The sequence below is a fragment of the Chiloscyllium plagiosum genome, unplaced genomic scaffold, assembly GCF_037043375.1.
Source record: "Chiloscyllium plagiosum isolate Xiang-an unplaced genomic scaffold, Cpla_swu_hap1 HiC_scaffold_49, whole genome shotgun sequence".
Lineage (NCBI taxonomy): Eukaryota > Metazoa > Chordata > Chondrichthyes > Orectolobiformes > Hemiscylliidae > Chiloscyllium > Chiloscyllium plagiosum.
Window position 1 is genome coordinate 12164967 of NW_028270187.1, and position 26965 is coordinate 12191931.

The 26965-nt window shown below is 44.1% G+C and overlaps 1 long non-coding RNA gene across 1 annotated transcript; it reads left to right on the top strand.

Moving 5' to 3' along the window:
* Positions 1 to 323: 323 nt before the first annotated feature.
* Positions 324 to 10880, top strand: LOC148135587 (uncharacterized). Its single transcript, XR_015755001.1, has 3 exons — positions 324 to 403; positions 2012 to 2064; positions 10864 to 10880. It is a non-coding gene; the product is annotated as an uncharacterized LOC148135587 (long non-coding RNA).
* The last annotated feature ends 16085 nt before the right edge of the window (positions 10881 to 26965 follow it).

Consider the following 26965-nt stretch of genomic DNA (forward strand, 5'->3'; position numbering starts at 1 on the left):
TTACGTACATTTTCAATCAAGTGTTATATAATCATATCTGAGTTTCTGATTTTCTGAAAGGGCATGACCTTAAACTACAAACGGGTTGACTACATTCAGATCAAAGAATGAAGTTAAATTTCACAAACACTCACAGCTACCAGAAAGACCATTACAGCTAAGAGGAATGATCGAGTACCTTGAAGAAAAAAAAACAGACTGAAATAAGACATTATGTGTAATAAAAAAAAGTTTTAAACTACACATGAAACTCAACGAACGACAGTTGGTCATTCCTTAATCTCAATTATTTCTGATTTCTCATATTGCAGGGACAGTTTCCACAAAAACAGCGCTGAAGATTGAAAATAAAGAACAAATGTTTATGACACTGATATAACAGGACAGAAAAAATGAATACAAGGTAAGCGATTACTTTGCAACTTTTCTTGCTTTGTTTCAGTAACTAACTTGGAATACCAACTGCTGCCAGAACGGCGTAGTAAATTAGCTCTATCTGATAAATTACAGGATATACCATGCCTCCACCTTACAGAAATGTTTTTGTTCTGCAAAATATTGTAATCGCAAACTGGAGAATATCGAAACATACACAGATGCACCTTATAAATTGTATACTTCAATTATATAAATTATATACTTCAATGAGACATCATTTTATAGAACCTGATACCAGGTGTTAGCTATGGTCCAATAATTCATTTAATGAACTACCTATACTCCATAGATTCGAGTGTGATGTAATATAAGTGCAATATCTCAGCCTTGGATTTACGCAAGGACACTGATCCCACACACAGCTCCCTTTGGCAAAGAGCTCTACAGACTCTCAACCCTCTGAGAGAAGAAATTCCTCCTCAACTCAGTCATCATTTAGCGCCTCTTTACTCTGACACTGTTCCCTCTGGTCGTAGACCAAACAGTGAGAAGGAAAGTCCTCTCAACATTGACTCTGTCAAGCAGCTTAAAAGATAATAAGACCATAAGGTATTGGACCAGAATTAGGCCATTCAGCCCATCCATAATGCCCCACCATTCGATAATGGCTGATATGTTTCTCAACCCCATTCCATGTATCCTTGATCCCCTTACCAATCAATAACCTATCTAAATACAATAATTTTTTAAAGATATTTCACGACCTCTGCAGCAATGAGTTCCACAGATTCGCCACAGTCTAACTGAGGAAATCCTCATCTCAGATCTAAATGGTCGTCTTTAATTCTGAGACTGTGCCCTTGAGTTCCAGTCTCTCATGCTTGCGCAAACATCTCCATGGCCGCTGTATCCAGGGCTGTTAGCATTCCCTAAATTCAATCAGATCCCCCGCCTGATTCTTCTGAACTCCACGAAGTGCAAACCCAGAGTCCTTATTCGCTTCTGAAATGAAAAGGCCTTCACCCCCAGATTCGTTCTTGTAGACCCCCTCCAAGGCAGCACATCTTTCTTTAGATGAAGGCCCATAACCGCTCACAATATTACAGATGTAGTCTGACCAGAGTCTTATAAAGCCATAACAGTACATCCCTGCTTTTGCATTCTAACACTCAAAATGAAAGCTAACGTTGCATTTGCCTTCCTAACTGCCAACTGAACCTGTTTGTTAAGCTGAAGAGAATTTATTTGTGCTTCAGATTTCTGTCTGTTCCCTCTATACAGGTATTGTCACACCTGCTGTGTTTCTTTCATATTCTCTGTTATCGATTGTGATGTTGAACAACCCTGCAGCTCTTTGTGTTTTTTTTTACAATTATTGACTTTGCCCATCATGTTTGAAACACTTCACCATTGCATTATTGTATTATATCCCGCAGGTCGAAATTAACATCTAACTGTTCAGAGGTGAGAATGTTATATGATTAGTGTAAATCTGATATTTGACATTATGCAACATATACAGTTATATATTAACACATCGTTATTTCGAGTATTTGTTCCTTATTGATTTTTGTGTCGTGAATTCACATCATATCTGGAGCACATTTGAGCCAATATATGTCTTTATTTTCAGGACTGCACCCTCTGCAATTCAAAGTACGCTTAGCAAAGACATTGATGGCATTTGTAAGTATACCACTAATGTTAATGAGGTTATAACATTTTTCGTTGTGATTCTGAAAGTCATACACGTGTATGGTTTTAGTGGAAAAATTCTAAACACCATTCCTGTTCTCAGTATGATTGTACACTTTCTGTAAAGACAGAGCCACAAACTTGAAACAAGCATTGAAATAACTTTAATGCTGGTGTGGTGGGTACTGCTGAGATCAAAGAGCAAAAGAAAATAACACCAGAAAGTGCAGGAGAAACAGTAGGTCTGGTAACATCTGTGGAGAGAGAGAGTGTGTTAATGTTTCTACTCCAGTGACCCTTCGTCAGAACGGCTACCTAACAAGCTGACAGGAAAAACACAAGACGCTATATTTGGGGCACTGTGTATATCATGCTGGAGACTCCCTTCAAGTGAAGTAAAAAATATCATGTAAAAGCAACCATTTGAGATGATACCATTGCATTCAACTTTATCCAGTTGTATCCTCAAAATAAGTCTGAAATGTCAATGACAAAGCTATAACCCATTCTTACAGCCTGATTTTCCAATACTGCATCAGTGTGTCGGAGAAAAGAACTATCTCATTGAAAAGCCCAGTATCATGGAATGAGTGCTGTGTGGTGTATTTTCCTCTCCATATAAAAGGAGAAAATCTGTGCACGTCATGTTGCTTTTCAGTCTCCATCGGGAAACTGGCTTGCACCGACTGGATAAAGATGCAGCTTATAGAACATGTTTGAAACTTGCACAGAATCCTCGATTGGGCACATTCCATATGACAAAAAGAAGTAGAAACAGCAGTAGACCATTTGGCCCCTCGAGCATACTCCACCATTCAATAGGATCGTGGTTGATCTGACATCCATCAAGTTCACTTTTCTTGTAACCCTTAATTCACAGATCAAAAATCCATCTGTCGCAGTCCTAAATATACACAATGACTCCACTCACCCACACATTTCTCTGTAGCAATTACAAAGACACTCAACACTCCGGGTGGAGAAATTCTTTTTGATCTCAGTCATCCATTGATGCCCGTTTCTTCTGAGAATATCTTCTGGTCCTAGACTCGCCCTTTAGGGTAAACATTCTCTCAGCATTGAACCCTGATGAAGTGCATTTGCCCGAAACTTCGATTTTCCTGCTCCTTGGATGGTTCCTGACCTGCTGTGCTTTTCCAGCACCACTCTAATCCAGACTTAACTCATAAGACAGTCCATTCATCCCAGTGATCATTCTGGTCGACAGGTTATAGATTTAATGATCTTTATTTGTCATCATTTAATAGACTGCAGGAGTGATAATGGTGGTTTGCCGTAATGGCTATTTGCCACTCAGTTTGAGCTTTCTCCATTTCATACATCCCTCCTGTGAATTGTGGTTGAACCACCAGAAGTCTCTCTCCAAAGTAAGAGTGGGGCTGCAGTTTCTTAAAACATTTTAGGTTTGTGTTTCAATCGGCACCAAGGTTTCGTACACAGAAACAATTGTCAAAAGTAAACCACTGAGTCACACTGCTAAAAGAAATGTAGAGAAAATCTCAATTTCTGCCCTTCTTTTATCCCAGGTGACAATGTCAATTTGATTTATCACATCATCACGGTAGGCAAGCGATTCTTAATCAAACTCAAATCACTTATTTCCTTGTTATGCAAAGCCTGGATAGATCCTCTTGTAGAGAGAACATCCTCGGATAAAGAATATGCTTGGAAGATGAGGAATATCAAGGCAAGTATGGATTAATTAACAGAAAGAGTGTTATGGAGAAGGTTGCAGAAAATAAACGCAAAAAGAGGGACAAATGGGCAGGTGGTGGCGAGGTTGGGGGGAACGGCAATGAAATACGGAGGTAGACGCAAACATAGGAAGCACATTGAAAAGTGAAACAGACATAGAGTCGTAGAACTTGGGAACAGACCCTCCATGGACCCTTCGTCCATGCCGAAGAAGTTTCGTAAACTGAAATAGTACCATTGACCTGTGTTTAATCCATATACCTCTAAATCTTGCCTATTCATGCACCTGTCCAAATGTCTTTTAAATGTTGTAATTATAACCATCTCTACCCGTTTCCTCTGGCACATCATTCCATATATGAACCATCCTTTATCTGGAAAATGTTGCTCCTCAGCTCCATTTTAAATCTTTCCCCTCTCACATTATTTTCTGCCCTACACTTTGGACTCCCTAAAACTGGGGGGAAAAACTTTGGTATTCTCCTCATCTCTAACCGTCATGATTTTGTAAACCACTATATGTTTACCCCTCAGCCTCCAATGCTCCAGGGAAAAGTGTCCCAACCTCTGCTTTAACTCAACCCTCTAATCCCAGTAACATTCTTTTATTTTTCCGTATCCTTTCTACCTTAAAAACAACTTTCCTATCGCAGTGCGACCAGAATTAAACGCAATATTCTAAAAAAAAATTGCCTTATCAATGTCTTGTACAGCTGCAACATGACGTTCCAATTCTTATACTCAATGCTTTGTCAAATGAAGACAATCGTGGCAAATACGATCACCACCCTGTCTACCTGCAAGGACACTTACAGGGAGCCATGTAAATGCACCCGTAGGTCCCTCTCGTTGACAACACTCCACAGGAACGTACCATCAACTGTCTAAGTCCTACCCCTAGTTTGCGTTACCAAAATGCAATATCCTGCATTTAAAATCCATCTGCCATTCCTTGGCCCAGTGGCCCATCTTGGATAATCTTCACAAATACCGCTAATTTTGCACCCGCAAACATACTACCCATACCGTCTGCATTCTCCTTTAAATTGAGAGACTGAATAGACAAAAGAAAAAAAAAGTGTGGAGTTGATGAGAAAGGGATTGACAGGAAGCAAGAGGTTATGATAGACAGACAAAAAAAAAACTTTCGAGAGGGCGAACAGTACAGATATCAGCGTACACTTGAAAAAAAATCACTTTCCATGTTGCTCAATGTGGAGGGTAAGCATTCCGATGTGCACGACGACCACGGTGAGGGGGTTACTTGCGCTGCCTTAGTTTGAATCAAAGTGGCTATGCCTCAGTCATCAGAGAAGAGACGTGAAAACGTTACTTTTGCACCTCAACTGCACTGCACCACTGAAGTTTGCTTCTCCTATGTTCTTTGCTGAAGCTCAACCGGTGAATTAATTCAACCACACCATTTCCCTTCTCTGTCAACTCATGTGGTGGAAATTTGCTCCTGGTTCACTGAATCTCAATGTCAATTAGGAGCATTGTCAGGATTAGAAATACTACAAACGTTTCCCACCCAAGCCGTTTAGAGTCCATTCAAAGGATAGACTATGCTAGAGTACGAGAGAGATATCATTGAGATATTCGTTTATGCTTAAAGAGTTGTTTGTGAAGGTTTTCATATCAATCTTTTTAAAAAATCAAATCTGTTCCAACAAAGTCAAATGCGGCGAAGATTTATGTATGCCAGAGAATTGGGAACTATTAAACACCAGAAAGGGTTCAGAACAAGTGAAAACCATATAAGATACACAAGAAATATACGGTAAAACAGACCAATGTCATCCTAAACAAATATATAAATAAACAGAAGAGGTTAGAATGCCAGCGAATGAAAGTAGTTCATTCAACGCCTCGAGGCGGGATGTCATTGAAATTGTGGCTAATCTGTCAACTAACTCCATAGACCTACCTTTAGCGCCTCACTCCTTAATAGGTCTGCTTAACAAAGACGTCTCTCTCTCAGATGTAAGTCAAATAATTCATGCAGTATCCACTGTGGTTAGCGGAAGACAGTTTCACATCTCTCCCACACTTATTATGATGCGTATTTGAGGTACACTATTAATCCAGAGACCCAGGTAATATCCTGGGGAGCTGGGTTCAAATCTTCCATGGCAGACAGCAGAAATTGAATTCAGTGATAACCTGGAATTAAGAGTGCAATGGTGATCATGAAACTAATGCTGATTGTCAGGAAAAATCGATCTGGTTCATGAATGCCCTTGAGGGCCGAAAATCTATTGTCCTTATTTGTAAAGCCTACACGTGACCCCAGAACAACAGTGATGTGGTTGACCATGGGCTGGGAAGTAAATGTTGCCTCAGCCATAATACTGACATCCAATGAGCATTCTTTTTATATTAAATGTTTCTCAACATCTCCCATGAATGGTTTGACTCTAACTTTTAGACTCTGCCCCGTAATGTGAGAATCTGTGGAATTAATGAAATTAGTGAAAGACAAACTGCGTGGACCTCTTCTATCTATTTTTATTGTACAGGACACTAAAATAACAAAAACATAGAAATAGTTGAAAGGAATCATTAAAAAGGAAAGAGAGACAGAGACCTTTGATGTCGGTTGAAGTAAAGCTAAGAATTTTAATAGTCCAGAAATTGGAGTTCGACTTGTGAAATTCATACTCTAGCAGGATCTGTAGAGAGACAGAAAGCTTTAACGTTTCAAACCGAATGACCCTTCCACAGAACTAGAAGTGTCTCATAATGGGGAATGGAGTTTGTGAAAAATCGATGGAGAGAGATCCCAGAAAGAGAGAAAATGGCATGGGCAGACAAGCAGCTGGTTAGTAGGAAACCAGAGAAGAGGATAGGCTGGAGAAGGAGGAGGTAATAATGGATTGGCAGTGCTGAAGATAACTTTTGTAGGTGTTGCGGGTGGGGTTTAACATTTCCTGTCAACAACTGTTAACGATTCCTTTGCTTTGCTCGTTATTTTATTTGGCACTGTCTTTAAATCTTCCGTTCTGAAGGAGGGCTACTCGACTGGAAATGTTAACTCTGCTTTCGATTTCTATAGACGCTGCTAGACCTGCAGAGGTTTCCCAGCACTTTCTGATTTTGGATCAATTTCCTGTTATCCAAAGCTCCTTGTCTTTTTTTTAGCATCTCTACGTCTCGGTCTCTTTCTCTCTCCCCCCTAATGCCCAAACCGTTATTTAGGAATCAGGAAATGTGGAAGACAGGAGTAGACCATTCAGCCCCTTGAACCTTCTACCATTCAATGAGATCTTGGCTGATCTGTAGCATAACTCCATATGGGAAATGTCCAACAAAAATATATCTCTCTGATTGAAAACGAATAACTGATCCAGCATCCACTGCTGTTTGTGGAAGAGAGTTCGAAACCTGCACTACCATTTATGTGGAGAAGGGCAATCTAACATCTCCCCTGAATGGTCTGGAGCTCATTCTCAGACTATGTTCTCCTTAGTTCACGAATCTCCAAACAATTGAAATAATTTCTAATAATCCATCCTTTTTTTTTCTTGTTAATATTTTGACGACTTCAAACAGGTCATCCCTTAACGTTCGCTATTCTAGAGATAATATACACAATTTCTCTAATCTCTCATCATACCTTAAACCCTGAAATCCAAGAATCGTTCTTGTGAATCTATGTTCTACTTCCAACACCCCCACCCCGAAGCCAATCTGTCCTTCACAAGGAGTGTTGTCCGGATCTACTCCAAGTGTGTTCCAACCAGGGTGTTGTATAACTGCAGCATAACTTCCTCAGCCTTGTACTACAGTTCTCTCAATATAAAGGCTAGCAGTCCGTTACCTGTCTTGACTATTTTCTTCCATGTGAATGATGATTGGCTATCTAGGTCTTTATCAGATTGACAAGCTGTACAAAGTGGCCTGCCACAAGGATAAGTAATGAATAGAATTAATGTTATGAGCTGGATAAATGAACTTTGCGCATTGTAAAAAGCTTTGTTCTTTACAAACTTGGTGGAGGCAACTAATTGCGGGGAGTTCACAAAGTTGGTTCAATAAGTTGGAGATAGATTAAATAAATGGGTAAGAAAAGAACAGATTTAAAATGTGGAAAATGAGAGTACTCAAGAAGACAGTAAAAATGAGCCATCAGTTATGATTTGCATGGGGTGTTGACTGAGATTTGTTTCCATTCATGGGATATGGGTGTCACTGGAGGGAGCAAGATTTATTGCCTGTCTCCAAATTCCCAGGGATAAGTTAAAAGTCACTGATCGTTATGTTTACTTGAGCGATGGGAAGTGATAGGAATATATCGTAGGGCAAGAGTTACAGCTGGGGGAAAAGCAATTATGATACGATTAGGCAAAATTTAGGATGTATTAGATGGGGAAGGAAACTGGAAGAGATGGGCACGCTTGAAATGTGGAGCTTACTGATGAACGATCATCCTCAGCAATGGCCTCACCTTTATCCCCCTCCGTCCACACATCAATGAATTTAATACACACCGTGACGTTGAACACTTCTTCCGCCGCCTCTGCCTCCGTGCTTACTTTTACAATCAAGACTCCCGCCCACTTTCCGAGGACCCTTTGCCTGCCTTGAACGCACTCTATCCACCTGGACACCCCGCGCTGGCCTATTACCTGCCCTCGATCTCTTCATTTCCAACTACTGCCGAGATATTAACCACCTCAACCTGTCTACACCCCCCTACTCCAACTTCTCACCCTCACAACGCGCAGCCCTCCACTCCCTCTGCTCCAATCCCAACCTCACCATAAAACCAGCAGATAAAGGGGGTGCAGTGGTAGTTTGGCGCACTGACCTTTACATAGCTGAATCCCGATGCCAACTCGAAGGCACCTCCACCGACCGCACCCTCGACCATGACCTCACCCCCCCATCACCAAACCATCATCTCCCAGACCATACAGAACTTCATCACCTCAGGAGATCTCCCACCCACAGTTTCCAACCTGTCCGGGAATCCCACACCACCTGATACTACCTCCTTCACAAGATCCACAAGCCTGACCACCCCGGCCGACCCATTGTCTCAGCATGCTCCTGCCCCACTCAACTCATCTATACATACCTTGACACTGTCCTATCCCCCTAGTCCAGAAACTCCCTACATACGTTAGAAACACCACCCACGCCCTCCATCTCCTCCAAGGCTTCCGTTTCCCCAGCCCCTAACGCCTCATTTTCACCATGAATATCCACTCCCTCTACATCTCCATCCGCCATGACCAGGGCCTCCAAGCCCTCCGTTTCTTCCTCTCCTGACGTCCCCAGCAGTACCCTTCCACCGACACTCTCATTCGTTTTGCTGAAATTGTCCTCACCCTTAACAATTTTTCCTTCGAATCCTCCCACTTCCTCCAGACCAAAGGGGTAGCCATGGGCACCCGTATGGGGCCCAGCTATGCCTGTCTCTTTGTTGGCTACATAGAACAGTCCATCTTCTGTAGTTACATCAGCACCACTCCCCACCTCTTCCTCTGCTACGTTGATGACTGCATTGAGGCCAACTCGTGCTCCTGCGAGGAGGTTGAGCAAATCAGCAACTTCACCAACTTCATGACGTGCCCTACCTGCCTATTTTCCTTTCCACCAATCCACTCCATCGCCCTCTCCTTCATCCGCACCCCCATTCACCCATTGTACTCTTTGCTACCTTCCCCCACCCTCCTCTCTGACCTATCACCTCCATCCCCACCCCCATTTACCTATTGTACTCTATGCTACTTTCTCCCCACCCCACCCCCTCTCATTTATCTCTCCACTCTGCAGACACTCTGCCTCTATTCCTGATGAAGGGCTTTTGCCCGAAACGTCGATTTTCCTGCCCCTCGGATGCTGCCTGACCTACTGTGCTTTTCCAGCACCACTCTAATCTAGACTCTGATTTCCAGCATCTGCAGTCCTTGTTTTTACCTTATTCAAAGAACTGCTGCTGCGTCTCCCTGGCAAGTATGTACCTGTCAGGCAGGGAGAAAGTGGTCGAGTGAGGGAGCCGTGGTTTACTAAAGAAGTTGAATCTCATGTCAAGAGAAAGAAGACGTCATATGTCAGGATGAGACGTGAAGGCGCAGTTAGGGCACTTGAGAGTTACAATTTAGCCAGAACTGATCTAAAAAGAGAGCTCAGAAGAGCCAGGATGATACACGAGAATTGGTTAGCAGCTAGGATCAAGGAAAACCCTGAAGATTTCATAACTAAGTCAGGAATAAAAGGATGACCACAGTAAGATTAGGACCAATCAAGGACAGTAGTGGGAAGTTGCGTGTGGTTTCAGAGGAGATGGGAGAAGCGCTAAGTGAGTATATTTCGTCAGTATTCACAATGGAAAAATACATTTTTGTCGAGGAGAAAATTGAGATACAGGCTACTGAAATAGACGGGGTTGAGGTTCATATGTAGCGGAGAAGGCCAAATGGTATGTTGGCCTTCATTGCGAGAGATTTCAAGTACAGGAGCAGGGATGTGTTGTTGCAATTATAGAGGGGCAATGTAAGGCCACACCTAAAATATTGTGGGTAGTTTTGATCTCCTTTTCTGAGGAAGAATGCTCTTGCCCTCAAAGCAGTGCAGCTAGGGTTTACCAGACTGATTCTGGGGAAGGCGGAACTGATGCATGAGAAGAGACTGAATAGGTTAGAATTGTTTCCACTTTAATTCAGACGAGTTGGGGAAGGTGATCTTAAAGACACTTCCGAGACAGAGTAGATGCAGGGAGAATGTTTCTAATGGTGGGAGCATCCAGAACCAAGAGTTACAGTCTGAGGATTCTGGGTGGACGATTTAAGAAAGAGATGAGGAGCTATTTATCCAACAAAAGCGTGGTGAGACTGGAATTTATTACTAAAGGATGCAGTTGATGCCAAAACATTGAATGCATTGAAGAGTCGGCAGCATAGAGCAATTAAGGTGAATGAGATCAAAGGTTGTGAGGAGAAAGCAAGATTTGGCGTTAGAATTTGACGATCAGCCAGGATCATGATACCTAGCTGGGTAGGCTGCTCTTCCATGTTTCTGTGTTTCCACCTGCACAACAATAACTGTGCGAAAACTTTTGTTTTTCAGGATTGCATCTCAGAAAGCTGGTCTCTCTCTTTCGGATTATTTTGACTTTGCAACCATTCCAGTTTCTCCCAGGTACTTAAGCCTCCGCTTTCGTCATGGGGAGGGTTAATTCCTTGGACTATTTATCTCCCATCTTTGACAGCGCGAGGTCATGTCCATATCGTCTGGGTCGTTTGTATCTGTATTCATCCCTCCTCCAATTTTTATTTTTTGTTTTGCTGGGACTGGATTTGAATTGAATTAAATTGAGTTGAATTTATTTTCACGTGTACCGAGGCACAGTGAAAAGCTTTGTCTTGCGAGCAATACGAGAAGATCACATAGTTGAACAACATAGATAATTAAATACCCTATAATAGGTAAATGGCGGCAAAACAAAAACACAGGTACAGGCGAATGCTAAGAGTTTGTGAGTCCATTAAGTATTCAAACAACAGAAAGATAGAAGCTGATTTGAAACCAGCTTGTGCGTGTGTTCAGGCTCCTGTAACTTCTCCCCAATGGCAAAGGTTGTAGAAAAGCACTGTCAGCGTTAGATGGACTTTTGAGTATGGTGGCTGTATTTCCTTGTTCGCGGAACTGGTAGATGGATTCTATGGATGAGAGTTTTGCGTTTGTGACTGTCCAGGCCGAGTTCACCACTCTCTGAACTCCTCTCTGATCTTGAATGGTGCAGTTGCCATACGAGATAATGTTATATATACAGACAGAATTCTGAGTGTAGTGAGGATGAAATAATGTTTCCAATTGTTCCTGTGGGTCAGGAAGCTAAGGATCAAGTTGCAGAAAGGGGGCTTCGTCTGTGGTCACCTAGTTCAGTAATCAGTTTTGAAGGAATAAAAGTGTTGAATGCTTAACTGTAGTCAATGAGTAACATTCTTACATAGCTATTCTTGGTGTCATGATGTTCTAGGGAGGAGTCTTCTGACGGGGCTGTTTTGATCTGATAGGCAAATTGGAGTGGGTCAAGAGTAGTGGGGAGGCTGGAGTTGATTAGTGCCATGACCAGCCTTTTAAAGCATTTCATGACCGCTGAAGTTAGGGCCAGTAGGGCAGTAGACATTGCATGAGCCTTAGGCACAGGATTATGATGGCCCTCTTGAAACAGGCAGGAACAGTAGTTTGCTGCAGGGAGAGGTTGAAGATGTCCATGAAGACCGCTGGCAGTTGATCTGCGCATGCTCAGAGTGCACGTGCTGGTACTCCATCTGGTCCCATCGCTTTCTGATTTGACCTCTGAAGAAGTTGCTGTTGAGATACGTTCGTCAGGACTTGTCAGTATAGGTGTTACCACTCTGCCGAAATTCTGCTCAAAGCGAGCATTGAGACGATCTTTGGAAAGATGTGTCATCGTCTGCTACCTAGCACTGTCTCTCTTTAGAACCTGGGATGTCATTCAGTCCTTGACATAGTCTCCAAATGTCTGTTGGGTCCCCTAGTTTGGACCAGTATTGGTCCTTGGCTGTCTTAAGGGTTCTGCGAATGCCATGCTTGGATTCCTTATATTTGAGTGTGTCTCCTGATCTGAAGACTCACGCCTGGTTTTTAGCAGGTTCTGTATGCCCTGATTCACTCAGGGTTTCCTGTTAGGGAACACCCAAATTGACTTCCTTGGTATGCAGCCCTCCTTACATTTGCTGATAAAGTCTGTGACAGTGGTGGCGTACTGGTGCCAAGTACCTGAACATATCCCAATCAGTCGATTTCAGATTGCACCGCAGTTGATCCTATGCCTCCTCTGATCAGCACTAGAGCTGCATCCGTGAGAGGGTCTTCTGCTTGAGCTTTTGCCTGTAAGCCAGGAGATGAAACATAGCATTGTGTAAGGAGTTCCAGAAATGTTGGTGGGGGACAGAGTTAGGCATCTTTCACAGAGGTGTACCAGTGGTCTAAAATGTTCGGTTCCTGGTGAGTGGGCGGTAATGTTCTAATATTAATTGGGCAACACCTTCCTGAGATTGGCTTGATTGAAGTCGCCAGTTACAATAAACAGGGCCTCGGGGTATTCCGTCTCCAGGGTGTTAGTGATGGAGTACAGCACATCGAGAGCTTCCTCAACCTTTGCTTGTGGCGGTATGTACACAGCAGTAAGTATGGCGGCAGTAAATTACCGTGGTTGGTAGAAGGGGTGGCATTTCATGGTAAGGAATTCAAGGTTTGGGGAGCAGTGGGTGCCCAGGGTTGCAATGTCTGTGCACCACAACTTATTGATTTAAAAGCAAACCCCTCTAACTTTTGTCGTACTTGACTCTGTACGGTCCATAGGATGCATTGAAAAACCATCAGCCTGAAGTGCACAGTCGGTAATGGATGGGTTTACCAGGTTTCTGTGAAGCAGAGTGCGCAGCAGTCCTGCACCTTACACTGGAACCTGAACCGTGTTCTGAGTTAGTCCATCTTGTTTTCCAGTGATTGCACAAATGCGAGGAGTAAGCTAGGAAGATGGGCCTTGAAACCATTAGTGTTTTGTGTTGCTTGGCCAGTAAGGGGACTGATCAGGGCTCCTCGTCATCTCTGAATTCAGTGGAGGATTCAGTTTTCTCTCTCTCTGTCTCGTATTTCACTTTCTAACTAGCTTAGTGAAGAGTACTGAGGTCTTCAACTAGGATCCTGGATGGCAGAGTTAGGAGCGGCTGCTTGGGGAATCTCGATTCTTTTGTGGGGGGGATTTCTTCTGGTTTATCCTGCCTCTTTTTGGTTCATTTGAATATCTCGCAAACAACATTTGATTGGCCTTTCAGCTCTGTTTTTTTCCTTGTTATGACTTATCTTGTTGATTATCTCATTGCATTTTTGGCAATGTACCTTTAGGATGAGGGATCATCTTTCCACCAGTTTGAGGTTTGGGAGGATTATGGTTTGCCATTTTTTTTTTTCATATTTAACACAACCCTTCTTGCCCTCTGTTTTTCTTTTCCTTTTGGCTTCTGCACTGTACTGGCGTTAAATAAATGGCCAGTAATCTTCTCCAGACTCACTCGAACTAGGACCTGATTAGTTTCCCTCATTTCCCAAGACCCACACCTTATCCAGGTCTTGCAGTGTCCCAGAGTCTGTAGGTAATCGAGTACTCAGATATGGTAAGGGTGAAGGATTTTTCATTACTAGAACTTTCCCTTTTCAGTCAATGTTTGTTTTATCATTTTAAGGTCTTCGCAAACAATTTTCAATTCTTCCTTTAGAATATTAATTTCCTGATCATGACTGTATTTGGCTATGATCTCTTGTCACTGTCCAATTTGTTGCATTATCAGCGAATGCATTTTTTATCAGATGGTTTTACCCCAAATATCATCCAGGGACCATTGGTGCTTGGGGATTTCATTCTTCTCATAGACTTATGATAAAGTTTTTGGAAGATCAAGTTGTTGTGCAATGTATTCCTTTAATTTTTGGAGAACTTCCTTTAGAAATATCAGGTGAAAGCCTACCCTATTTTATCTGCTGTCGGTAATTTAGATTGAGACATTGTATCTGGAAAGTTGCATGGACTCAATGAGCCACAGGCCAGAGTTCACACACTTTGCAGGTTTCTGATGTCAGTTAGGAGACCACGAGCCGTATTCCACTCATCAATGGGTCTTGGGTCATTGGCTAGTCATATCCCTCGAGTCGGGGTAGGTACAGATTTGATGTTTGGTCCGACAAGTACAGATGTTTGTAAGTAAAATGGGTTCAAGTGCGAGATCGTGGACAAGTTACAAACTGTGTCAGACGTAGTGGATCTGGGTTTTCACTATCACCTGAAGACATTTAAACAGCCGACTATGCCAAATTGTTGGGTTCCTTCGAACGAAAGAATGAGCCTGCGAACTTTTAAGAAATTCGGCTTTATTTCTTCTTATATATAGACTACATTCCTGCAAGTTGAGACCTCTGCAGCAATAGCTTTAATTACACATTTGTTTTACTTGATCCTCCAAGAAACCGCAAAAAGCAGTCAGTGTATTCTGTTTGTCTACTTACTCGCAAGCTCTTCCTCAAATGAGGGAAACTAATCAGGTCCAAGGTCTAAGCAAAAGGCTGTTTATCGCATATGTGTCTCATGTGAGCTCCAAAACAGTTTTCAATCGCCTTTGCAAGTCAGGTCTTTGCAACAGCATTTGTAAATGCAGCCCTTGTTGTGCTGTAGCTTAATCACGCAATTATCAATGTGCTCGACAGGTGAGAGGAAACAAATATATAAAAATGGATGTTTTCCTTTGTTCAGGCTCACCTCTCTGGACTTGGAGAGGGTTTCTCCCCTCCGGTGTAGTTGCAGTAAAATATTTGATGAGTGAAGTGAACTTCTGGGTGTTATGTAAAGCATTTGATCATTCCACCCCCAACCGATCAGTGTACATGAGTAGGGCAGAAGTTTCAATTTCCTTGTTGTATCCATATGACTGTGTGACTGAACTTCCTCTAAGTTAACAAAGAACCGTCCCTAGATCAAAGAAAACACTGCCTTTTCTCGACACATTCCCAAAACTTTCCATGTTGCTTCAGACTTTCAGCATCAGCAGTTCTTTATTTTATTTTGTTTTTTCTAAATGGCAACACCCCATCCCCCATCCCATAACACTACCTAGACTAGACCTCCCAACCAGAGTGGAACACCTGCGCTGCTACCAGCCTATCTATCCCTTTCAGTAATGTGCAGGTGTCAATGAGCTCATCTCTGAGACAGAAGAGGGGAATGAAGGGAAAAACGTTTACACAATGTCCCTTGCCCCATACACTGCACTAGAATTGGGCTGGGGGAGAATCGGGAAGGGTCAGTTCCACGAGGGGATTGCCCGTTCTGGAGAAACGACGGTGTGCAAAAAATAAAGCTGCAATAAAGGTGAGCTGAACCCCATCCCCACCCCGCCACCCCCCCAATCCCGCAGGAACATGGATCCTCACTGGAAACTATGAGATTGAACAAGCCCCCTCAAATATTGCTACCAAAATCTGAGGCTGTAACAACGTTATAGTATTATAAAGTTGCACCTGAACCTACCAGCAGAATTGGACTCTCACAACAAAATATAAGGTCCAATTGCTTGTCAATCTGTCTGCATTCTGTTCCCACAACAATGGCCTGTTACCCGATCCATGCTTTGCTGCTGTGCTAACGATCACGGAACCTAACCACACTCAGGAAAGCCTCATCTTCCACCTCGGGGCCCTCCAACCCATGGCATAACGTGCATTTCATCAGTTTCCTCATTTTCCCTCCCCATCTTATCCCAGTTCCAACCTTCCAGCTCAGCACCGCCTGTCCTACGTGTCCATCTCCCTTTCCACCTATCTACTCCCCCTTCCTCTCCGACCTATCACCATTACCCCAACCTCCACCCACCTATTGCACTCTCAGCTACCTTCCTCCCAGACCCACTCCCCTCCCATTTATCTCTCCATCCCGAGGCTCCCCGCCTCATTCTTGATGAAGGCCTTTTGTCTGAAACTTCTATGGGGTCAATGTGGACCCCATCTACCACCCTCTGAGAGAAAGAAACTGGAAATGATATAACCAACACAGGAAATGACATCACCAATCCAATGAAACATAGACACATAAATAGAAAGCAGGATAGAACACTAGCACTGTATTGGAGGCTTGCTTATGATGATACCTAATATGGTGAGAAAACATTTGAAAAAAGTACCTTTTAGCTGATCGAACAAACGTACATCCTGAACCTCAACCTGAGCTACAAAACTTCTCAAAACCTTTAACAAAATTGCATAAATCCCTACATTCTCCCTTCATCTCCATCCTGCTAACGTGACTTTCCTGACTAATTCGCACCTTCTGAAGTTCAAGTTATCTCGCTCTGTCTTTTTGCTCAGTTAAGAACCTTATTTTCGTTTCTTTTCCTTTCATATCTAGTTGTGTCATTAGAATTTAATTTTTTTCTAACTCCTCTGAACGTTTCTGCGTCTTTCATATAACTAAGTGTCAGATCAAGTCCATTGTATTTTCAAAGGTCCTTTCATCAGTTTTAAACTGATTCTTAAACTGTTTGTTAACTCTAAAAAAAAAATCCTTCCTCTTTCTAAACTTCCTTAGCAAATTTAGGAAGCGTCTTCAATCCCCAAAATAACTTCAGCAATGTTAAGAGCTATTTCGTCACTTTTAATTTAACCAACCACAAGTAACCGAAATTAAACATTTTTTCACCTATATTTCATTGGAAGGTCTAGGACACTAATCACCAGGGTTTAAAACTGCTGGTATCTTTCGTACCAAATTCCAGACGAGTCCTAACCTGTTACAACGTGGAGGTTGAACCTCTCTTTTAATTCAAACCAAACGCTCAGATAAGCTCGCCTTGCCTCGTAATCGGTTAAACATGTGAGGAAGTGAAAGGGAACTCCTAATTTGCATTACATAAAGAAAAGTAACAATCTGTTTCCTAATACAGTATGAAACAAAACTATTAACAAACTGAACACTCCTTCCCCTAACTGAACACAGTCCTATTGGCATGTTGTTCCAATAAAACACACATTAAACATGACACTAACTTAATCTCATATCCATACAGTTTCTGCCTTCTCCATTCTCTTCAGTACTCTGTCTGCTGATCTCCCTGGGTTCTATTCTTTCGTTTTACTGCGAGTTTGTTTTAAGGAAAAAGGACATTTTTGATGGAGTACTTTCTCATTTCTTTGAGGGCAAGATTTTAGATGGGCGGTTAGCTCTTCGGCTAAACAACAGTTGCTCTTTTGTTCAGTGGCATTTGCTTTGACCAGTTTTCAAAATGCCCTCAAATTATATACCACCGAACCACCTCCCATATCATTCCTATCATTGTTCCGATAGTGGCAAAACAATGAATTTAAACTAGATTGCGTTTTAATATCCCGAGCATAATTTGAACAAATTAGTTAAACTTGAATTGTTACCAAAACAGCAAACAAAATTCAGGTATCCAATTAACAGCCAATTGTTACTTATATGTATGTGGAACAGCCCATTTTGCAGCCTTTCCATTCGTGCACCTGACATTGCACGTTAGTTTACTTCAATATTCAGAAAGCAATCTCTATTTTAAAGTGAACATACAGGCTTTGACTTCGTAACATATGCAATTTAATTACACGAATCATTTATTAAGATTTATATTCAAAGTTCGTATCGAATTATTGTTATTTCTAAGTTATTCATAAATAGCTAAAGCTCGTACATTTCAGTGAGAAACTAAATTGGTTAATTATATTCAAATGCACAAACTATTGTTCAATCGTTTGCTCACCATGAAATTGTAATGGTTCAGAGGCCAACATTTGAAATGTTAGAGTGACAATTTTAGTACTGATATTGAATATGTAATTGTAATGACCACAACAATCAGACAACGTATTCTCTGTTCAGTATAAAATAAAAAATATGTTCCTGATTTTTGTACCATAAAAGGTTGTCATGACTTTACACTTAACTTCCATTAATATAGTAACAGCGTAGTTGGTCTGAGAGATATTGCAAGTGTGGTTCCGTGAAATAGCCAGAGTTCACATGTTATTATTGCCCAACTCACAAAACATATCAGATATCTCATCATTGTTTGGATAGCGAAACTATCACTTACCATCACGATCTACATTAATATTGGATTCCAAAATACCTGAATTCAGGAACAGTGGCCCTCACAGCTGCCTGTCATATCTATAGAGGTCCTAGCACAGATCCCCAAGGATCACCACTGGTCACGGAGCTACAGGCTGAATACTTTCCAACTACCACCATCCTCTGTCTTCTATTAGCCAACCCGTTCTGTATCTAGCTAGCAAAATTTCCTTACATGGCATGCGTTCTTGCTTTCTGAATGAGGCTACTATGGGGAACCTTATCAAAAGCCTTACTAAAGTCCATTTACACCATGTCCACTGTTTTTTATTTATGAACATGTCTTTTTACATCCAAAAAGAATTCAATAAGGTTTGTGAGCATGACTTGCCCCTTACAAATCCATGCTCATTCTCTCTAATCAAACTGCTTTTCCAAATAACCATAATTCCTGTCTCTCAGAATCCTCTCAAATAATTTGCTCATCACTGATTGGCCTGTAATTCCCAGCGTTATCCTATTCCCTTTCTTGAACAAGGGATAGCATTCGTCATCCTCCTGGCGCCTTATTATTCCAGTGGATAGAGAGGACGAGAAGATCATCGCCAATGGCAGAGCAACCTTTCCTCCCGCTTCCCGTAGTGACCTTGGATATATGCTATCCAGCACAGGGGACGTATCTATCCGAATGTATTTCAAAATTTCCAGCGCAACCTCCTTCTTAATACCCACCTGATAGAGTATGTCATCCTGTTTCACTCTGTCTTCACAAACGTAACGGTCCCTCTCACTAGTGAACACTGAAACAAAGTATTCATTAAGGACCTCTTCTACCTCCTCTGTCTCCAGGTATAAGTTCCTCTCACTATTTCTAATCGTTCATACCCTCAGTATGGCCATGGTCTTTTTCCTCACATAAGTGTAGATCGTCTTGGGCTTTTCCTTATTCCTACTTGCCAAGGCTTTCGCATGCCCCTTCCAGCTCTCCCAAGTCTATTCTTCAGCTCCTACCAGACTACCTTGTAACGCTCTTGAGGCCTGTCAATCCTTGCTTCCACAAACTTATTTAACTTCCTTCGTCCTCTTGACTAAATGTTCCACATCTCTTATCTTTCAAGGTTATTCCACACTACCATCGCTTGCTTGCCTCAGTGGCACAAACCTGCACTCGCACCAAAAAAAAGACCTTCAAATATATGTCATGCATTTCCCTGAGAACATCTGTTCCTAATTTAGGCGTCCCAGTTCCTGCCTTATAGAATTGTAATTCCCACTTCTCCCACAAATAAATACTTTCCCATACCGTCTGTTCCTATCCCTCTCCATGACGACAGTAAAGTGCAGTGAGTTCTGTTCACTGTCATCGAAATGCTTTCCAAGGGAGAGGTCTGACTCCTGACTAAGTTGCACTAAGGAGGTTCGAATCAATATTTGTGAAGTTGAAGTCTTCCATGACAACAACTGTCTTATTTCTGCACATTTCCAAAAACTGCCTTCCAATTTGATACCACGTTTCTTTGTTGCCATTGGGGGTCTACAGACCTCCTAATAGAGTGACTTCTCCTTGCCTGTTTCTGACTTCCACCCATACTGACTCTGTTGTCAAACCCTTTTCGTCAATCTACATTTCTGCAGGTGGGATGCTATCGCTGATTGGCAGTGCCATTCCCCCACCTCTTTTACCTTCCTCCCTATTCCTGCTGAAACTTCTAAACAACGAAACATCTAACATCCATTGCTGCCGCTATGAAATGCAAGTCTCTATAATAGCTGCAACATTGTATCTCCAAACATTGATCCATGCTCTGAGTTCGCCACTGTTATTCCTGACATTCCTTGCATTAAAATAGCCAGAATTCAAACCAACTGCAACTTTGCCCGATCAACTATCTACCCTTGCTCACAGATTCTCTGCACGCTTTATCTGCCTTTTCACCAGCTACTCTACCCTCTGATCCGTAGTTCTGTTTCCCACCCCCTGCCTAATTTAAACTTTCCCGAAAACCTCTAGTACACCACCCGCCCCGGACATTAATGCCCTTCAAGTTCAGGTACAATCCGTCCTGCTTGTACAGGTCACACCTTCCCCAAAATGTATCCCAGTGATGTACATATCAGAATCCCTTCCTCCTGCACCAGACTTGCAGCCACGTGTTCAGCTGCAATCGCTGTCTGTTGTTAGTCTCACTAACCCGTGGCACCCGTAGCAGTCCTGAGATTACTACTCTGCTCAAACTGCCTTTCATCTTCAAAACTAACACCCAATATTCAACTTTAATGTCCTCAACCCATGTCCTTGCAATGTCACTGGCCTGATATGTACCACGACATCTGGCTGTTCACCCTTTCAACTTAATCTGAGATATTCCTGACCCTGACATCTGGGAGGCAACATACATCCAGAGTCTTGCCCGCGACAACAGAAACTCCTATCTGTTCCTCTCACCATTGAATCTCTTATTGCTCTCTTATTCTCCACCCCTCTCTACTCAGCCATACAGACAGGCTCAGTGCCAGAGACGTGCTCACTGTGGCTTTCTCCGATAGGTCTAACTCCCAATAATATCCAAAGCGTTATCCTTGTTATTGAAGGGGACAGCCACAGGGGGTCCCTGCACCATCTGCCTATTGTCTTTCCCACTCCTGATGGTCGTTGTTCTGTAACTTTGGCGTAACTACCTCACTCTAACTCATCTCTATCACCCTCCAGAATGATCTGAAGTTCATCTAGCTCCAGCTCCAATCCAGTTCCCTAACACGATCTGTGAGCAGCTGGGGTTGGGTGCACTTCTCACAGGTGAAGTCAGCAGTGACACCAGTGATGACCGTTATCTCCCACATATTGCAAGAAGAGCATGCTACTTCTCTAGCCTCCATTCGCTCTGCTCTAAATTGCGAAAATAGATTTAAAAGAAATCCTTACCTTACCAACCCTTCAAACGGAGTGGTTTTTTTTTGCTGGATGAGTAGGACGTATTAGAGAAAGTGCATGTGCAGTGTTTTGTGTTTAGCCACTGCCCCAATATTTTCGTTCACTTACCCAACAGTCCCAGCGTCTGCTTCTATTGCAGTTCAGCCTTCACTTCACTTCCACGAATTAAGTATTTTATGTTTTCATTTATTATCCTGGCTGCACTCTGTTCGGCCTCACTGGACTCCCGGAGCTGCAATGGAGACTGCTGATTTAAGGGGACATATTTTGGGATGGTGAGATATATAGGCTGGAGGAGGTTTTAGCAAGAGGGAGATCTGTCAGTGTTTGTAGAGATACAAAGATGACATGTAGTGCAGGTGCTGGAGGAGAGTACATGGATAGGAGTGAAGAAATGCTGGAAGAGGTTACAGTGATAGGAATGGAAATACGCTGGAGATGACGATAGAAATTCTGAGAGTGTCAGTGCTAGAGAAGGATGTAGAAATACGATGGTATTTAGCGACTGGAGAACGTGACAGAAATATGGAGTGGTGTAGGAGCTGGCCGACGGTACAGCGATAGGAGGGAAGGGGTTTACCAAGGTGGGAAGGGATGTAGTGGCTTGAGAAGTTTATAGCGATAGGGAAGGGCGTAGGTGCTGGAGTTGCTTCCAGGGATTGGAAGGCGTTTAAGTGCTGGTGGAGTCCACAAGAAATTGATGAGTGGAAATGCAGGAGGAGTCTGCAGAGATAGAATGGGCGTAGGTGGTAGAGGACGTTACAGTGAAAAGAAAGAGTGGACTAAGGAGCTGGGTGGAAGGTACAGAGAAAAGGAAGGGAGTTGGGGCTGGTGGGGTTTTGAGAAATACGAAATGATGTAATTGCTAGTTGAGGTTATAACATTAGGGTTTGCTGGCATGATTAATGAGTATTGCAGTAATAAGTAGAGGTGAAGGGGCTAGCCGATGCTTCAGAGATAGGAGGGTTCCACTGAAGAAGGTTACACAGAATGTGAGGGCTGACTCCTCCTTACAGAGGTAAGGAACAGTGTAGGAGCTGGAGGAGATCTCAAAGATATAAAACGATACATAATTCAGGAGGTCACAGTGATAGGGAAAACGGAATAGCTGGTGGAGGTTCCAGTGAGAAGTTTGTTGGGGCAGGGGCAAGTTCCAGAGATAGGGAGGGATGTCAGAGCTGGTGGAGGTTACAGAAACAGGAAGGAGTGTAGAAATGGGGATGTATGTGGATGCCAGAGGAACTTATGGAAATATGGAGGGATGTACCTGTTTGAGAAGAGTACAGAGAAAGCAGGGTTTTTAGGGGGCTGCATGAGGGTACTGAGATCAGTAAATATGTAAGGACTGTTGGAGTTTAACGTGATTAGGAGGAGTGTAGGTGTTGGATGTTACGGAGGTAGTGTGGGATGTATATGGTTACAGTGAAATGAAGGGCAGTAATAGGTGATGGAGATTACAGAAATGAGGAGGTGTCTAGGTTTGGGAGGCATTACTGAAATAAGGAATGATGTCGAGCTGGAGGATGCTGCAAAGTTGTGTAGGGTGGATGGAGGTGGATGAGGTTTCAGGAATAGAGAGTATTGCAGATGCTGAAGGAGATTACAGAGATGACGATAGGAGTAGTATTTGTAGGTGGCTACTGGGACACCAAAGTTTGGAGATGATGATAGAGGAGACAGATATGGAGGGGAGCATTGGCTGGGGAAGATTACAGAGACCAGACGGACTGTGGGCTTTCGAGAAGTTCACACCGATAAAAAAAAAGGCTGGTATAGCTGCTTCAGGTGCAATAGAAGGAGGACGTCACAGAGGTAGGGAGGAATGCAATGGGTGGAGGAGACTACAGAGGTAGGGTGAAGTGCAGAGGCCGAAGGAGGTCACAGAGACAGGGAGAGTCATACAACTGGCTGTGATTACAGCGATGGGGAAAGATGCAAGTGTTGGTGGAGGTTACACATATAAGAAAGGGTGTAGATGCTGAAGGTTGCCAGAGATATAGGGAAGAATGTAGAGGCTTGAGGAGGTTATTTACGTCAGGAATAACATAGAAGATCAATGAGGTTTACAGAGGTTGCTGGATGGACCGGCTGGAGGAGTTTGCACAGATATGGAAGGGTATAGTGGCTGGAGGTGATCACAGAGATTACTGGGAAGGGCGGGGTGCGCTTACTGCGATGGAGAAAGATTTAAATGTTGGTAGAGGTTATAAACATAGGAATGGGTATAGGTGCTGGAAGACATCAGAGATATAGGGAGGGAAATGGAGGCTGGAGGGAGCTACAGAGATCAGGAGGAACGTTAGGGTTCAATTAGGTTTACAAAGGCCGGGAGAGGTCGACTGGATGGTGGAGATTATACAGATTGGGAGGTGTGGAGATGCTAAACAAGTTGCAGGGATTGGTGGGGATGTCGATGCTGAAGGATGTTCCCAAGGCAGAGAGAAGTGTGGATGCTGGAGGACATTAGAGCATTAGGATGGATGGTACCTTCAGAGCAGATTAGGGATTTAGGGGTTGGTATACTTTACAGAGATAGCTTTGGTGCAGGGGTTGGACTAATTTACAGAGAGGGGAAATCGTGGAGGGGCTGGGGTAATTTACAGAAGTGGGGTGATATGTAGATGCTGGACGAAGATATGGTGGTAAAGTGGGTTGTGTATTCAAGAGCTGAAACTTTATTGCTGGAACAGCACAGCAGGTCAGGCAGCATCCAGGGAACAGGAGATTCGACGTTTCGGGCACAGGCCCTTCTTCAGGAATGAGCAGAGAGTGTTCAGCAGGAGAAGATAAAAGGTAGGGAGGAGGGACTTGGAGGAGGGGCGTTGGAAATGTGATAGGTGGAAAGAGGTCAAGGTGAGGGTGATAGGTCGGAGTAGGATGGAGGCGGAGAGGTCAAGAAGAAGACTGCAGGTCAGGAAGGCGGTGCCGGGCTGGAGGGATCCGGCTGAGACAAGGTGGGGGGAGGGGGGATGAAGAAACTGGTGAAGTCCAAGTTCATCCCCTGCGGTTGGAGGGTTCCCAGTCGGAAGATAAGACGCTCCTCCTCCGACCGTCGGGTTGTTGTGGTTTGGCGGTGGATGAGTCCAATCACCTGCATATCCTCGGTGGAGTGGGAGGGGGAGTTGAAATGCTGTGCTACAGGTTGGTTGGGTTGGTTCGTCCGGGTGGCCCAGAGGTGCTCTCTGAATCGCTCCGCAAGTAGGCGGCCTGTCTCCCCAATATAGAGGAGGCCACACCGGCTGCAGCGGATGCAGTAGATGATGTGGGTGGAGGTGCAGGTGAATCTGTGGCGGATATGGAAGTTTCCTTTGGGGCCTTGGAGAGAAGTGAGGGGGGAGGTGTGGGCGCAAGTGTTGCACCTCCTGCGGTTGCAAGGGAAGGTGCCGGGAGTGGAGGTTGGGTCGGTGGGGGGTGTGGATCTGACAAGGGAGTCGTGGAGGGAGTGGTCTCTACGGAAAGCTGATAGGGGAGGGGAGGGAAATATATCCTTGGTGCTGGGGTCTGTTTGGAGGTGGCGGAAGTGACGGCGGATGATGCGCTGTACATGGAGATTGGTGGGGTGGTAGGTGAGGACCAGTGGGGTTCTGTCCAGGTGGCGGTTGGAGGGGCGGGGCTCAAGGGCGGAGGAGCGGGAAGTGGAGGAGATGCGGTGGAGGGCACCGTCGACCACGTCGGGGGGGAAATTGCGGTCCTTGAAGAAGGAGGCCATCTGTGTTGTACGTATTTCTGATCCCAGGAGGACCAGTTCAAAATACGTACAACACAGATGGCCTCCTTCTTCAAGGACCGCAATTTCCCCCCCGACGTGGTCGACGGTGCCCTCCACCGCATCTCCTCCACTTCCCGCTCCTCCGCCCTTGAGCCCCGCCCCTCCAACCGCCACCTGGACAGAACCCCACTGGTCCTCACCTACCACCCCACCAATCTCCATGTACAGCGCATCATCCGCCGTCACTTCCGCCACCTCCAAACAGACCCCAGCACCAAGGATATATTTCCCTCCCCTCCCCTATCAGCTTTCCGTAGAGACCACTCCCTCCACGACTCCCTTGTCAGATCCACACCCCCCACCGACCCAACCTCCACTCCCGGCACCTTCCCTTGCAACCGCAGGAGGTGCAACACTTGCGCCCACACCTCCCCCCTCACTTCTCTCCAAGGCCCCAAAGGAAACTTCCATATCCGCCACAGATTCACCTGCACCTCCACCCACATCATCTACTGCATCCGCTGCAGCCGGTGTGGCCTCCTCTATATTGGGGAGACAGGCCGCCTACTTGCGGAGCGATTCAGAGAGCACCTCTGGGCCACCCGGACGAACCAACCCAACCAACCTGTAGCACAGCATTTCAACTCCCCCTCCCACTCCACCGAGGATATGCAGGTGATTGGACTCATCCACCGCCAAACCACAACAACCCGACGGTCGGAGGAGGAGCGTCTTATCTTCCGACTGGGAACCCTCCAACCGCAGGGGATGAACTTGGACTTCACCAGTTTCTTCATCCCCCCTCCCCCCACCTTGTCTCAGCCGGATCCCTCCAGCCCGGCACCGCCTTCCTGACCTGCAGTCTTCTTCTTGACCTCTCCGCCTCCATCCTACTCCGACCTATCACCCTCACCTTGACCTCTTTCCACCTATCACATTTCCAACGCCCCTCCTCCAAGTCCCTCCTCCCTACCTTTTATCTTCTCCTGCTGAACACTCTCTGCTCATTCCTGAAGAAGGGCCTGTGCCCGAAACGTCGAATCTCCTGTTCCCTGGATGCTGCCTGACCTGCTGTGCTGTTCCAGCAATAAAGTTTCAGCTTTGATCTCCAGCATCTGCAGACCTCACTTTCTCCTGTGTATTCAAGAGCACGTTAGAGAGATGTGTAGGGGTTGCACGGTCTGGAGTAAGTTCCAAAGATAGGGAATGGTGTAGGAGTTGGAGGAAGTTATAGGTAAAGGGAGATCTGTAAATGCTGGAGGAGGTTAGAGAGATCAGGAGGGGAAAGGCCTGGGGGTTGTTAGAGAGATAAAGAGGGATGTAGGGTTTGCTGGTGGTTAGAATAATAAGGAAGGGGTGTAGAGTTTGGAGGAGGTTAGAGAAATAAAGGTAGTAAATATTCTGAAGGAGTTTACAGTTGGAGGCCGGTTGATGAAGGTTATGGAGTTAAGATGGGTTACTGAGATAGAGACGGATGTAGCGTCTGGAGGAGATGACAGGAAAATTTACAGACAGACAGGTGGGTAGTTTAAAAACAGAATTGTACAATGATTTATTTGAGAAAACAAATGGAGAAATCCGTGGAAAAGACAAGGCACTAAGAGGAACTGCAGGAGCGAGACTTAGGAGAGTCCAATCACAAGAATCAAATGATCAGAATCATACAGCATAATTGACAGTGACAAAAATAAAATACACTGCAAATCCCTCCTTCCTAACGTCCGGGAGCTAGCACCAGAATTGGGAGAGCTATCCTATAGATAGCGCAAGTAACAATGTGATATAACAAAGCCTCATGGTGTCTGGCCTTACACTGACACGGAAACCTCCTGCTGACTCCCTTCCTTCAGCTAATCGATCAGTGTTCCTGCACATTGAACAATACTTGGAGGAAGGACTGAGAGAGTGGCAAAGTTGCAGCATG